Raw genomic sequence first — 13,489 nt, 5'->3', positions numbered from 1 at the left:
AATTATATGTATGATAAGTGTATATTGATTAATGAATTACTTTACTGAGAAGCCCAAGCCCTGTCATTCATTTTTATAAGACCTACATGAGCCAGATCCATATCTGGCAAAAATCAGAAGACCTACACTGAAGCCAGCGGGGAACTTGACCCAGTATCCGAGTGACAATGATTTTCTTTGAAAACATTTGTTGTTCAAATGCTTTTCATTAATATTTTTTTGTATGTAGCTTTTCTGAGACTTCTTAACTTTGACTACCAGACTTCTCTCCTCACTTTCAGGAAAGCACCTAATGATAATAGCCCAAGGATTTCTCAAGATGTGTGGGAATCCAACATGCCAATTATAACATAGAATATCCCCCAAATAAATAACAGGGCAAGTAATTCTCAGTCAGAAAACACAAAAATTTAAGCAACCTCTGAAGCATCACAAACCCGATTTTGTTGAGCGGAGATCAAAAGAGATGCAAATGTAAGAACTTTCAAATGAACATGTCCAACATGAATGACACAAAAACTCCACAAGGACCACAGAAGTTTACTTAGCTATTCTCAGTCCTTCATTATAAGTTATATCAAAGGCAGGGACTGTTTTGTCACCTCTCTTTTGAAAGGCCACATTCTTGTGTGATCCTGAGTTGTGGCTGGATTTGCCTTATGAATTTCTTCTTTCCTGTTAGCTCCTTAGTGACCATTAGCAGCACAGTCATTTCTGAAAGATGTAGAAGGAAATCCTGGTCTTTGGCTGAAGTTACCCATTTTTCCATATGGAACCATAACAGTAAGAAGCATTTTGAAGCAAGTGATTTCAGAGATTTTAATGATAACATTTTCCTGATACAGAGAAGGTCTCTCATGCTCTTCTACACTCTAACATTAAAATACATATCTGAAAAATATAATAACTGGAAGTCTTTAATAAGAGAAAAAGCATGAAGATTATGTTAATTCTCAACAAGGGAAAAGCCTTCTACCTATATAGAGTACAGCATAGTATAACATAATGAACACTGCTATTGTCAGTCTTGATGGTGACAGATGTACAGACCAGATGATAGACGAGCTTTATAAAGTGATCCTTGGAACCCAAACTTTGGAAGACTTTTTTCTTTTAAATCTTTGATCCACATACTCAAATAAGATCCCCAAGCTTATGCCTGACACATAAACCAGGCAAAGAAGCTGGAACCAGTGTTCTGCCACAGCCCAGTGTTAGTACCTGGGCTGTGGCAGAATTTGTTGGGCTCTAGAATGCATCTTGAGATGTGTGCAAATACCACCAAGTATGGCTGCCTGTGGCTGGGGAAATGTGTCTTTTCAGAATATGTGGCTAATACTACAGAATAGTTTATTGCTTACTCTTTCTTTATCTACATTTCAATCAGTTATTTGTATTCTTTAAAAATGAAAAAGAAAATGCAGCATTGAAATGCACGCTCTGTGTTAAGCTGCCCTCAGATTATACAGTCATTATGGTAAACCACTATTGGCACAGGAAATATATTATGTAAATAGTACACAAGCCTTCGCTGGTTTCTGCAGACAGCATTATATAGAGACAGAAATATATTTTTCATGCACAAGACAGAATTGTCCAAAATAATTTTGAGGACTTAAAATATATTTTAATAGAAAGTGCAAATTGATGAGTCATTTGTGAATTCAGATTGCAGCATAATCCAAGGCTTAACCTTCTGACAGGTGAAGCTAGGGCCTAATTCATCCCTTTCTAATCTACTTTATATCCTTACAGTCTCATCTGTAGCTTACCAAGAAGCATAATGACAAGGCAATGCTTATCAACAGTTTTGTTAGCATTAGAAGGCCAATAGTCTATGCAACCATGCTTTGCCATGTCTTCCCTCAGAGATCCTCAGAGATCATTGTAAGGCATCCCTTGTAAGAACCTCAGAGACATCAGAACATTTCATTCTGTACTTTGCAGCTCCCTTCCTTCAAGAAATAAATGGGTGCCCAGCACAGACCTCATAGGTGGCAGTGACCTGACTCCAACCCAGCCATTCCCAAGAGCTAGGAGCATGATAGCCTGTGACTCCAGACATGGGGAAACAGCTTTTTTGTTTGAAAGAACACAACACCATGTTCATGCTTGAAAGGTTGTACTGGGTTGTCAGAGTATCAGTACCACCAGAAATAGCACCTGATGTGGATGGGATCTGTGTGATGATCTGTTTGGTGCTATAGACCAACTATAGCCAAGCAGAAAACAGAAATCATGCAGCATTCTTGCATTTAGCCTCAGCTTTCCCAAGATAATGCCTAACTCTGTATTGTCTTGTATTTTACTGCTAAGTGCCTGGCTAACTATGAGATTTAAAAGAGCCTTAGGGATGACCTAACTCATACCAGTAGAAAGCAGTTTGGGAATGACCTAACTCATGCCAGGAAAAGCAGCTCCTCTTGCCCACCTACCACAATCCCATAATACCTTTACCCTGGTGTCCTGTGAGGTGTTGTGCAGCTGCTGCTACAGCCAAAGCTACTCCTGGCACAAGGAGACCTTCAGCTGTTGCCTTGGGTTTTGTCCACGGCACAGACTGCCTGGGGATGGGCTGCAGGTCGCTGCACCCAGTGCTATCTGTGAGAGCCTGATCAATCTTTTCTTACATCAGTGTTCATCCTTGATTTTCAGTGAGTTTCAGTGGGATTTTTAGTGGCTTCTGTTGCTATAGGACAGACTGGATTTTTATTTTCTTTTTGTTTGGATTTTTCTCCTGTTCCACTGTTTGGATAAAATTCCAAGCAAATTCAGCCAAGTATGATTGTCTAGTAAGTACTTATCTGGGATGTTAGTGCTACTATTATTGGTGGTAGTTACTAAAGCTTTCAGAGATCTGCCTTGTGAGACATTTTACTGGAAGACAGCTGGAAATTTAGGATCCTAATTTAAATGGTTTGCCTGCCTCTTAGGAGGATTTTAGAGTTCCTATAGAGTATTTAGGACATTTGTATTCTGGAGAACTCAGACTGTCTAGTTTACAGGGCAGTATGCATGCTTTGGCCAAGCATTAGCTCTGGGGTGGGAGGAGAGCTGGGTGTGTGTCAGTGGTCCCTGTTCCCAGAGTCCTCACTTCCTGAGCACTGACTTCTTTTTTTTTTTGCAAAGAAACTTGAGCTGACAGCTGAAAGGAAAAATAGTACACCCACAGGTCCTGCTGTCCTGGTGAGTGGGGGAGCAGGGCTGTGGGGAGCACTCTGGGGCACACCTGCCCTGCAGGCCAGGCACATCCACAGCACACTATTCTGCTTGGAGGAAAAGCTGATTGTGTGACCAAAGGCATGGAACTGAGGGGTACGTTAGATGTGACAGGAACCATGGTGTGGTTTGGTGGGTCAATGCCCTGGGACAGAATGAGAGACAGATCTTGCTCTCTGTTTTCTTTGCATCATCTGAGCTGAACTCAATGCTCTTTAAGAAGAGCATGCATCATGAGAAACACAACCTGTGTCCCAGAGTAGTTATGCAGGATGATGGCGTACTGTTAATTTGTAACTAGGAAATGCAGTGTTCTTCATAAAGGTTGAATTAAAAACATAAACCATAGTCTTTTCTTTGTTTGGGTTCACAGCACAGGCCTATCCCATACAATCTGCGTGTTGCAAGGGTCTACCACAACATAACAGTCGCTTGAAAAAGTACTAAATTTAGCAAAGTTACAGAATATGAAGTTGTTTAATAAGTAGCTTCAACCTTTTGTAAGTAATGGAAAAACTTGTGTTATCTCATTCCAAATTCTTTTATTACAGTTATAGGTCAACCCACACAACTTCAAAGCCATAAAATTACACGGTGAGAGTCTCAAAGGGTAATATGGAAAAACAATAAATAAAGCAAACAATATTATAAGGTGAACAGGTTCATCTTCCAACTGTGCTGAACTCAAAACTAGCTCAGCAAAAATGATGTCAGTGCCATTTTAATAAAAATTCCAGTCATTGCATGCTGCTGCACAGCATTGTGAGTTCTTGCTATGTGTGATCAATTATTACTGCAACTAGAAGTCTACAGAAGCAGGCATGTAACTCCGTCTACTTTTTCCACACAAATACCATAATTATAATTCAGCTGTAAAGTCCACTCACTGAAGCTCACTGAAGATCAGTGCCTGGTAATCCTGTATGTCAAAGGGAGAATAACTCTTCTATATGCTGTTTATCTCCCAAATTATATGAGCTCTTTTTACATAGACTTTTGCATTCTTCTATTTTTAACTTTTATTCTACGTTTCATGTTTCCACCATCTTCTTTCTTATCCACATATTAAAATGTGTGTGTGATTTTTTAAAGAATATAGAATATTTCACTGTGCAAGCAGACTTTAGAGCACTGTTTTCCATCCCCCTGATCTATTTAAAAAAATCTTTAGAAATTTAAATAATTTACTTTGTATATGAGTTCAAAATTAGAAAAGAGAAATTTAATAAGGAATCCCTTTTTTAATTCTCTTAGGCATATTACTTTTGAAGGGAATTGACAGCTTCTTCTAAGTAGCTCCTGGAAATGATTGCAGCATCTGATAAGCGCAGTGGCTTCTTGGAACCTTGTAAATGAAACATTAAACAGCATTTATTTTGTTTTATTTCCAAATTCGATCCATTCTACATGCCTGCACTCAAGTTCAATATTAAAAGCTTTCCTTACAACAATTCATAACATAACTACTTATCAAAATTGTCCAAGGTTTGCAGTAAAATTATGATTAGAAAGTTTGATATAAAAGCTGGACCCTTTTCTGAGCAAAGATCAGGGCCTCACCTCATGATTGTGGAAAGAAATGACATTTACAACAGCCAGAGAATGGAAAATGTTAGCAAGTTAAAGCAAACAGAAGCTAAACGTTAGGCTTTCACAACACAACAGCGCAGTGTGTCCAACCTGTTATCAGTTTACAACTTTAGCCTCACGGTCCTCTTTCCAAACTCACTGAGTTCTTTGTTCCTTTTTGATTGAGATCGACCTGGATTGCACGGCCATTCCCACCGTCCCTCGTGCAGCCCTGCTGCTGTGGGAGCCAGCAGAAGTGTAAGGGCTGTGCAGACCCACCTGCTGCATTGTTCCTCAGCACTGAATGTGAGTATTTAGTACCTTCATGGAAAGATTTTGAGGCGCTTACTTTCTCTTCTCAGTTAAGGACTAGCTGAGGCCACCAGCAGGGCTGCCAGTTTGTCCAAGTGGAAGCAAAGTAAATGAGGAAAAGTTCATCCTATATTTAAATAGCTCTGAACTAAGCAAAAACAATGAAATTTTGCACTCAATCATACAGGAAAAATTGCCATTCATACTTCAATTGGTCTCTGTATTTTCAGGGCACAAACTTACTTGCCCAAGTGATTTTGTCTTGATCTCACCAATTGCAACACAAGACTGACCTCAGCTCCAGGTTTCTAGTCCCACAGCAGTTTGTGTGAGAATCACAGAGACACTTCCAGACAGCCTCTTGTCTTCCACAGTCCCACCAGCAGGATTTTTACACAGGTTTTCTTTATGTTCCACCATTAGCTGTAGTAAGGCTCTTCACATGAAGCATAGGAATCCTACACATTCAGGTTCTTGGGCTGGCTCTCAGATGCCAGTTTGTCTGCAGTGAACCTATCCCAGACTTGCTGGGAATGAGAATGATAGCCAGAGGTTTCCCACAACTTTTCAGCAACATCTCACTGGCTGTATCAGTCACTCAGTTTCAAAATTGCTATTTTGAAATGTCTTTCCCTCTGCTTCTCAACATATCCCTACTCTTCCCACAGCCTGGAGCAGGGTACGGAAGTACTTGCCTCTGTGCCCTGGAAAAGGCAAAAGTGACAGATAAAAGCTGTACTCCCAAAATGAGTGTGAAACAGCCTGAAACAATATATGAATCTGTGGCCAGAATAGACAGAGGAAAATATCCCAGAGAGACACCAAAAAAAAAAAAAAAAAAAAAGAGAAAAGAAAAAAAAGAAAAAAAAATAAACCAACGGAGAAATAGTGGAACTTGTGAGCTTTAACACCAGCATTGTTGCAGCCTGACAGAGCCTAAGTTAGATCTGAAGGAGGACCCAAGAAAAGATTATTCTTCTTCCTCCACCTGTATCAGGGGGTGTCTCTATCTAGCCATATCTAAGAAGATGAACTGTTCTTATGCAGACAGCTCCAGCAGCTTCTCTTGAAGTCATTCCAAAGGACAGACTAAAGGACAGACACACCAGAAAGTAAATATTTGTTCTGGTAGTGAGCTCCATTCAAGTCCTGCATTTAGGTAATGGAGCATATGCTTGACTGACCAAAAACTTGCACTGTGGGTACCTGACATACTTTAGAGCAGGCTTATTCTGATTTGCCATTCTTATGCCATTCTAATTTGCTAAATTTTACTGTTCCCTTTATTTCATGAATGTTCTATATCCCTTTTGGGGTGGCACTTTTCCTCTTTTTTGTGATATTCTCTAGATTAGGTGTGTTTTGCATGGCTGCTCTTCAGATTCTGAAACACATAGATCCTTTTCCTTTGAGAAAAGTTTGCTAACTTCAGTGAGTGTTTTAAGTACTGTTTCTAAAGACTTAGAACAATCTCTTTCACAATACATTTTTCATTGACAAACCGAGTTCCTAGAGTGGGATCAATCTTTAATCTTTGCAATTAATGTTGTAAAGATTCCATCTTCAGTAACCTGAAGATGTATTTTTAAATACTGTAAACTGCATCTTCCCTGGATGTCAGGGCAGGACTTTTTTTAGTTCACAATGCACATGTGTGTGTCTGGCTTGTTGATGCTTTGCATGTTGATATAAAAGCCATAATACTTCTCCAGTTTCTTACACGGGAGTCATATTTTGCTACACATACAGCTTCAAGGTCATTTGTTCTTAAAACTAATGTACAAAGCAGATACAATTCAAGAAAGTGGGAGGAGGCTTTGGTTTCACAGGAGGCACAGTGGGCAGGCTGGATTCTTTAGGCAACAAAGTCAGCGGAAGCTTTCTTCATGGTCACTTCTTCATGGGGAGAGCACCGGTAATTGCAACTCATGATCTCCCCTCTCTCCATATCATTAAAAGACAGTAAAGCACAAGTAAACAGCAATAGGGTGCTGCTAAACTGTTGGCAACCAGGAAGTATCTGTAACTTGCATGTTGAAGACATGGCCCAGGAAAACCCACCAGAGGTGATCCCCATGGAGCAGGCGGAGTTCAAGCAGGATCTTTGCACTGAGCTAAGTGAATGCCCAATGTGATTTTCTGTTCTTGGAACCAGAGTCATTAAAAAGTGCTAGAAAACAAGTAAAAATGTAACACTCCACAGCTTGGTTTTTCAAGTGGATCTTTCTTTCTCCTAAAAGGAGGAAAATTTGGCAAGAGTTTAATACATATTGTTTAGTCAAATTGCCTGATAAAGGCAGTACAGTTTAGAGATATGTATCTGTCTCCAAAATCTTTATCTAGGCACCTGTGAACACACCACATAACTTTCCAAAACTCAAATACACACAGATCCTATTAAGCATTAGAAGCAGCAGATGCTCACCATCATTTCCTGAAGGTTTTTTCCTGAAGGTGGTAAAGATTATCATCCTTATCAGTTTTACGATTTTTTGTGGTGAGTACTGTAGCTCAAGATGGAAGAAAGTGAATTTCCTAAGTGGAATAATATTTTTTTTTTATCAGGACCATAGCTAATTTATGATTTCAACTGCAAGGGCCATTGAAACACTCATAACTGTGCCTGAATGGTCTTCATATTTAGGTGTCTGATGTTTCATTTAACTCCACTGAGCTCAAGCTATAAGTTTGGAAAGTCCACAAATTTCCTGTATCTACAATTCAGTGCAGGCTACATAATGATCAAGATGATTTTTCCCACCACCGAAAGAGAAGAGATGAAATAACTAGTCTAAGATAAAACTAGTTGGATCAGATATAGTTAATTTGAATTGCTTGTGAAGATCTATTTTAAACTTAAGATTAACAAGTTTGTGTTGCTGCAGGCATCACACTCTCAGACTGGTTAACACCAGTTGCTCTCCCGGACATGCTCTCCAGATTAACCAGGCATGAAGTAACAGAACCTAAATATAGGTTTCTATTTTTGTTAGAAGGTGTTGTCCTTACCAGGTAAAATTTCTCATTCCTTCTCTTAGTAGAATATATAGTTTTTTATACAGTCACTTTCTTTAAAGCAGCTATAGAGTGATCACTGATAAGTGTTTGACATTGGCAAATAAAAGTATCTGCAACCATCAAAGGGAATTTGGTGCAATTGTTTTAGTGGCTCTCCTTAATGATGTTGAAGTCTTGCTAATGCCTTTAAGTATGTGGTGTTTATAAAAATATGACTTAAATCACTGCTCATGCAAATGATGTTAGCTGTCAGGGGCTGCTAGTCTCGGAGATGTACCTTGGCTTCAGTCTCCACTATCAGCTTTTCTGGTTTGTTTGTTGGTTTTTTTGGTCTATCTCACTTTGGACCTGAATTCTTTTCTAAGCAAACATTTGTGCATTTGTGTATAATTCAGAATATTCTGGAGTCTTTTTTATTTTCTTAGTTTGTGGGGGGGAAAAAAGACACCAAAAGCTTTCAAATGTGTCAGTTTCTGTGGTGTTAGAAAGCAAGAAAATTAGTTGCTCATTTTCTTTTCTTTTTTTTTTTCCCTCAGGGTTTTTTTAGGAGAGGGTAAGGAAAGAAGTTCCTTTAAGCTTTAGCAGGAAATACCCTTGTTTTACCAGCTGCTGCAGTCTTGGCTCAGCAAGGCACCTTGTTACCAGTACCAGGTCACCATGCCCAAGAAATCTCACACCACTGGAAGGAGTCCCAAATACTCTTGTCCAAACATTCCTCTAGCTCAGCTTTGTATCATCCACACAAAGCAGCCCTAACATCAGATTAACTGGCCTCCAGATGATCCCCAGCTTGGGGTGGCCCTTGGTACTGAGAAAAATCAGTTTGACAACTGCCATGGCACCTCGGTGGACCAAGGCAGCTGGGTAGGTGAGAAAATTACTCTCAGTAATTAGAGGAATCCTTCAGCATCTCCAATGACCAGGACAGGACATGTAGGGGAGACTAAGAAGAGGGTGAACACCCAGGTCAGAGGGCATAAAAGCCACCTAAGTTCTTCCTCATTAAAGTGATGAGCAGCACTACAGGTCTCTGTGGCTATATATTTGTGTTAATGCACAGAAACCTAAATTTTTTTTCACTGCATGGTACTCCACATTTGTTGTTATACTAGTGACTAACCTGCTTATAAATGAGTTGGGCAATTTCTTGTTTCCACCTGTGCTTAAAAAAAATGTGGTTCTGGGAGGGAAAGCCGACTCCTGCAGAATAGATATAATAATCTAATAAAGGAAGGGAATTAAAAAAAAAGCAATAAGTGGGAATAATTTCTAAGTTAGTTGCTGTTATTTGTATTTTCTTGACATTTACAGCTTCAAGACCTGTAGGGTCAGTATTCAAGCTTTTTGCACCTGTGGTAAAACATGCCTCCAAAATTGACGCATCCCACTTTTCTTCATTTGTATGTAGGCAGAGCTTAGAAATATTTTGTTTTACAAGGTATTAGTACAAATGTTGCCTGCAGAGCAATACTGGCCCAGAAGAAAGGAATCCCGTTTTCTCCAGAGGAATTTGAGTGAAGCCTGAAATGCATTTGTATTGAAAATGGTGTGCCGATTTGTCCCAGGTGTGCAGATTTGTTTCTAAAGGTATCTCTTAAAACCATCCAAGACACTATTTCTTGTCTAGTTCACTTGGGTAATATGATATGCAAGAAAGGACTAATCAGTCTTCTAAGATACGTGACATAGAGTTCATTATTACATGTTAGACATAAAAAGTTCCAGTTTGTTTAATACAGGTTTGAATTAAATTTTTATTGTATAAGTTAACTTCTTGCTGGTGACCTGCATCTGAAGAAGGACACAGACACACAGACTTCTTTCTATGCGGGTTCTGCTTGCTCAAACCCTGTTACCACGGCTTGTGTGGTGACAGCTGGGTATGGCATAGATGTGACAAATTCTCTTTATCCACAGGAATCTCTTGTCTTTCATTTCTTCTGCATAACCTAAAAATCCAGAAGGCATTTGACTCTATGACTCACATTTAAAAATAAGCATATAAAGAGCACAGGTACATTTTTTCAAGGAATATTTTCCCATTTTCACGGGTGATTCAGAGCTAAATAACCAAGGAATGCAAGTCGTGCTTTTACTGATCCGTAGAGTGGACGGCCATAAAGCAACCATCAAGGTGGGACACATGGGTCCTCTGCCACAATTCTCTCTTCAGAGGTTGTCAGGTCTTCTCCTGAATGTCAGCTATTAAACCCTAGTGCTGCTTTTCCCAGGCTTGTGACACCTGCTTGTGCAGCCCTAGATGTCACCTTTCTTTATTTCTGTTTCCCTCAAATCCCTCTTTATTTGCTGAGGGGTATCTTGAGCTCAGGAAAGGAGAATGTAGTTCTCATTTCCAGAACTACAGTTGCTCCGGATTGTAGGGGACTCCAATTCTTGTGGACCCTGGAGAAGAATCTAACTTAGTCCAGGATTTGTACCTCTCCCCTTTCTCTTCCTGCATCTCCAAAACTGTAAAGAGCAGTTTTGCCCTCTTCTTTCTGCCTGTGAGTCAGCACATGGTGGGGTACTTCAGGCTGGGGCTCTCTCCCATCCTTCTCTTGAAGTTGTTGGACACTGAATTGTGTAGCTGCATGTTCTTTGTCCAAAGAGAAGGAGTACTGTTCTGTGGCTGCCCCATTCTTAAGTGTTCTTTACACTGTAAGAGGAGACATAACTATTCTGAGGAGAAATGCTTTAAAATGCCCCATTATCACATCATACAGCCAGCATTTAGGGGCTGTGAGTAATACCCTTGGGGCCTAGGCAGCCCCAACCAGACTGAGCACTTCGGAAATTTCCACTTCGTTGGTAAGAATCTTTGTCCCTGCCTTGGTCCAGCTCCCAAGTCTGGAGGCAAAGGTCAGAATACATGGCCAGAACATTTACTGGTGCAATGGATGGGTTTTACAAGGTCTGTCCTGAGGACTGTCTTTCAACAAAGTACTGGCCCAGTAAGAATTGTATACTTACAGTATGTAAAACAGAAATTTGCCATCCCAGAGTATTTTGCTGCCTAAGTAGGAGGATGATAAAACACACTGTTTACTTTTATGGTCAATAAAGTAAAGCCTGTTCTCAGATGCAGGGCTCTTAAGTGGCTGTCCATTGCTAACATGAGACTTTAGACAGATTTTATCCTTCTGACGTTCAGTGGAACAAATATCCTGTAGTTTGCAGATAAGGATCACTCCAGGCTCAGTTTCAGTTTGACACAGTTGTTTCAAAATTCACCTTGGGTATATTTTTTCCCTTCAACTTTATCTAAAAAACTAATCAGCCTGGCTAATGAATTAAAGGGGTCAGAGGAATCAATGGTCCTTATTTGCATTAATTTAAATTAATACATAGCTGTTTTATTGAATAAGGAGAGACAGGTCTGGTGTTCATAAATAACTGATAGAGAATGAACACGATTCAGTAAAAATATTCTGGTTCTCTTGTTATGAACATACACTGAAAATATAAGTATTTTTTAAATTAAAAAGACTTATCATGTGAAAGTGATCTCTGGACAGGTAAATGGTGCAATTGAAAGGCAGGATGATTGAATAGCTGAGGTCCTGCTGTTAGACCTGGGAGGTCTGGACTCAGTGCTCCCTGAACCGACTCCCTGAATGGCTCTGGGAGCTCTTTGGATCTCTGGTGCTTCAATTCCCCATTCATGAATTTTCTTTCTTGGAGAGGTATGGTGAAAATGAATACCTGAGAAGCTAAGGATGTCAGATTTTCAGTTGTGCAATATGGTAAGAATAGAAGACCAATACAAAAGAAAAAAGGTCAGTCTCTTCTGAATGGAGTAAAGAAACGTAGTGGGAAAACTAGAAGGGCTGACAATGCTTTTTTGTTAAAGTCCCTCTTGTTTTCCCATGACATGCTAAGCAAGCTCTGTAATATGGAAGGCTATAAGAAACTTTATTTGAAAGCACAAGGTTTGTTTCCAAAACTTCATGGTCCCTAATAATTCTTGAGACCTCTGGAAAATTGAACTGCATTCTTCTGGAAATTATTATATGTATTTAAGGTAATGAACTTACTTGACTGACTGCAGGCTGCAGAGTCCAAAAGACTCATGACTATTGCTGTAATATTTGCTCAGAAGAAAAATATTCTGAATTTAGGTCCCACTTCTGCTGAAGCATACCTGCTTTTCATTGCAAGGACAGGGGATGTCAGCTGGCAGGACTGTTAGGGTCAGTGAGATGGCTCAGGTGGGAAACAAAACTTTTCTGAGCAAGTTCTCTCTATGCAGAAGAAATGGAAGTTCAATGTCACACAGTTCAGTGCCACACAAGCAAACCTGACCCATTCCTGTGGCTCCTGCTGGGACCAGGGGGGCTGGATAAGCTGTGGCAGCCAGTGTGAAGTGCTGCACTAGCACGGCCCCACTGGGGAAAAATGGGTTCATTTGCAGTAAATACTAAAGTAAATGCTAAATATGAAATATTTTATGCAGCCATAAGTTGTAAAAATTAACTCCTCAGATTTTCTGAGGTGATCTTTTATTGAAAATTACTTGATATAAATCCCATAGTAACTCTTAGGTGTCTTATTTCTCATATAAACTTCCTCAACCACTAGACAGAGAAAATGTTTGTTCTCCTCTTCCATGCAAAAATGAATGGCTTTTATGTCAGGGAGGAGATGCCTTTTTTGCAGGGCCCTCTTATGCTCAGAGTTCAAACCTGTTAGGACAAAAGCAGAAGCTAAATGCAGATCTCTGTATCTGAGGCAGCTGGAGACACCAACAGGGGCAGCAGAATCCCATCAAAGGTTTGAATGAAAGGGTTGTATCATGATTGGCTTAGAAAAGGAACAAACTTCAGCAGGATTCTCAAGCCCTGTGGCACCAGTTCAGCGCTAACCAGCACCCAGTGTTACTCCTGCAGTCAGGAGAAGTTTGCCTGGTATGACACCAATTCCTGAAAGGCCACCTCCGTCTCCCTGAGGACCTCAGTGCTTACCTGTATGGGAGGGGATTTGTGGGAACTCAGCAAATCGCTCTGGATGTCCAGAGCTACTGAGAGGACCCTTGGGGGGCTCGGAGGTCTAGGAATGCTGCCAAAAGTACCTGGTGGCTTGACTTTGATCCTTCTAGGGATGTGCCACCTGCATATGAGGATATGAGAATCACTGAGGTTTAAATGGTGAAAAAACAGTATATTTGCAAGGTGAAACACAGGTTTTAAGGTTTTGGTACAGGGGGGTTATGGCGACAAGATGGAGGAATTTAGGCCTATCTCGTGGTTCTTCTTTCTTCTTCTTGTCATCCATTTTCTGTGTGATGTAGGCCCTTCTGGATAGGTTCTTGGTGAAGGTACACTTGCCAACAAGGGTGAAAGGTATTGGGGACAAAAGGTAAATGTGGTTTACA

The sequence above is a fragment of the Fringilla coelebs genome (genome assembly GCF_963513975.1).
Source record: "Fringilla coelebs genome assembly, chromosome: 1".
NCBI lineage: Eukaryota > Metazoa > Chordata > Aves > Passeriformes > Fringillidae > Fringilla > Fringilla coelebs.
Note: the sequence above shows the minus strand (reverse complement) of the source record.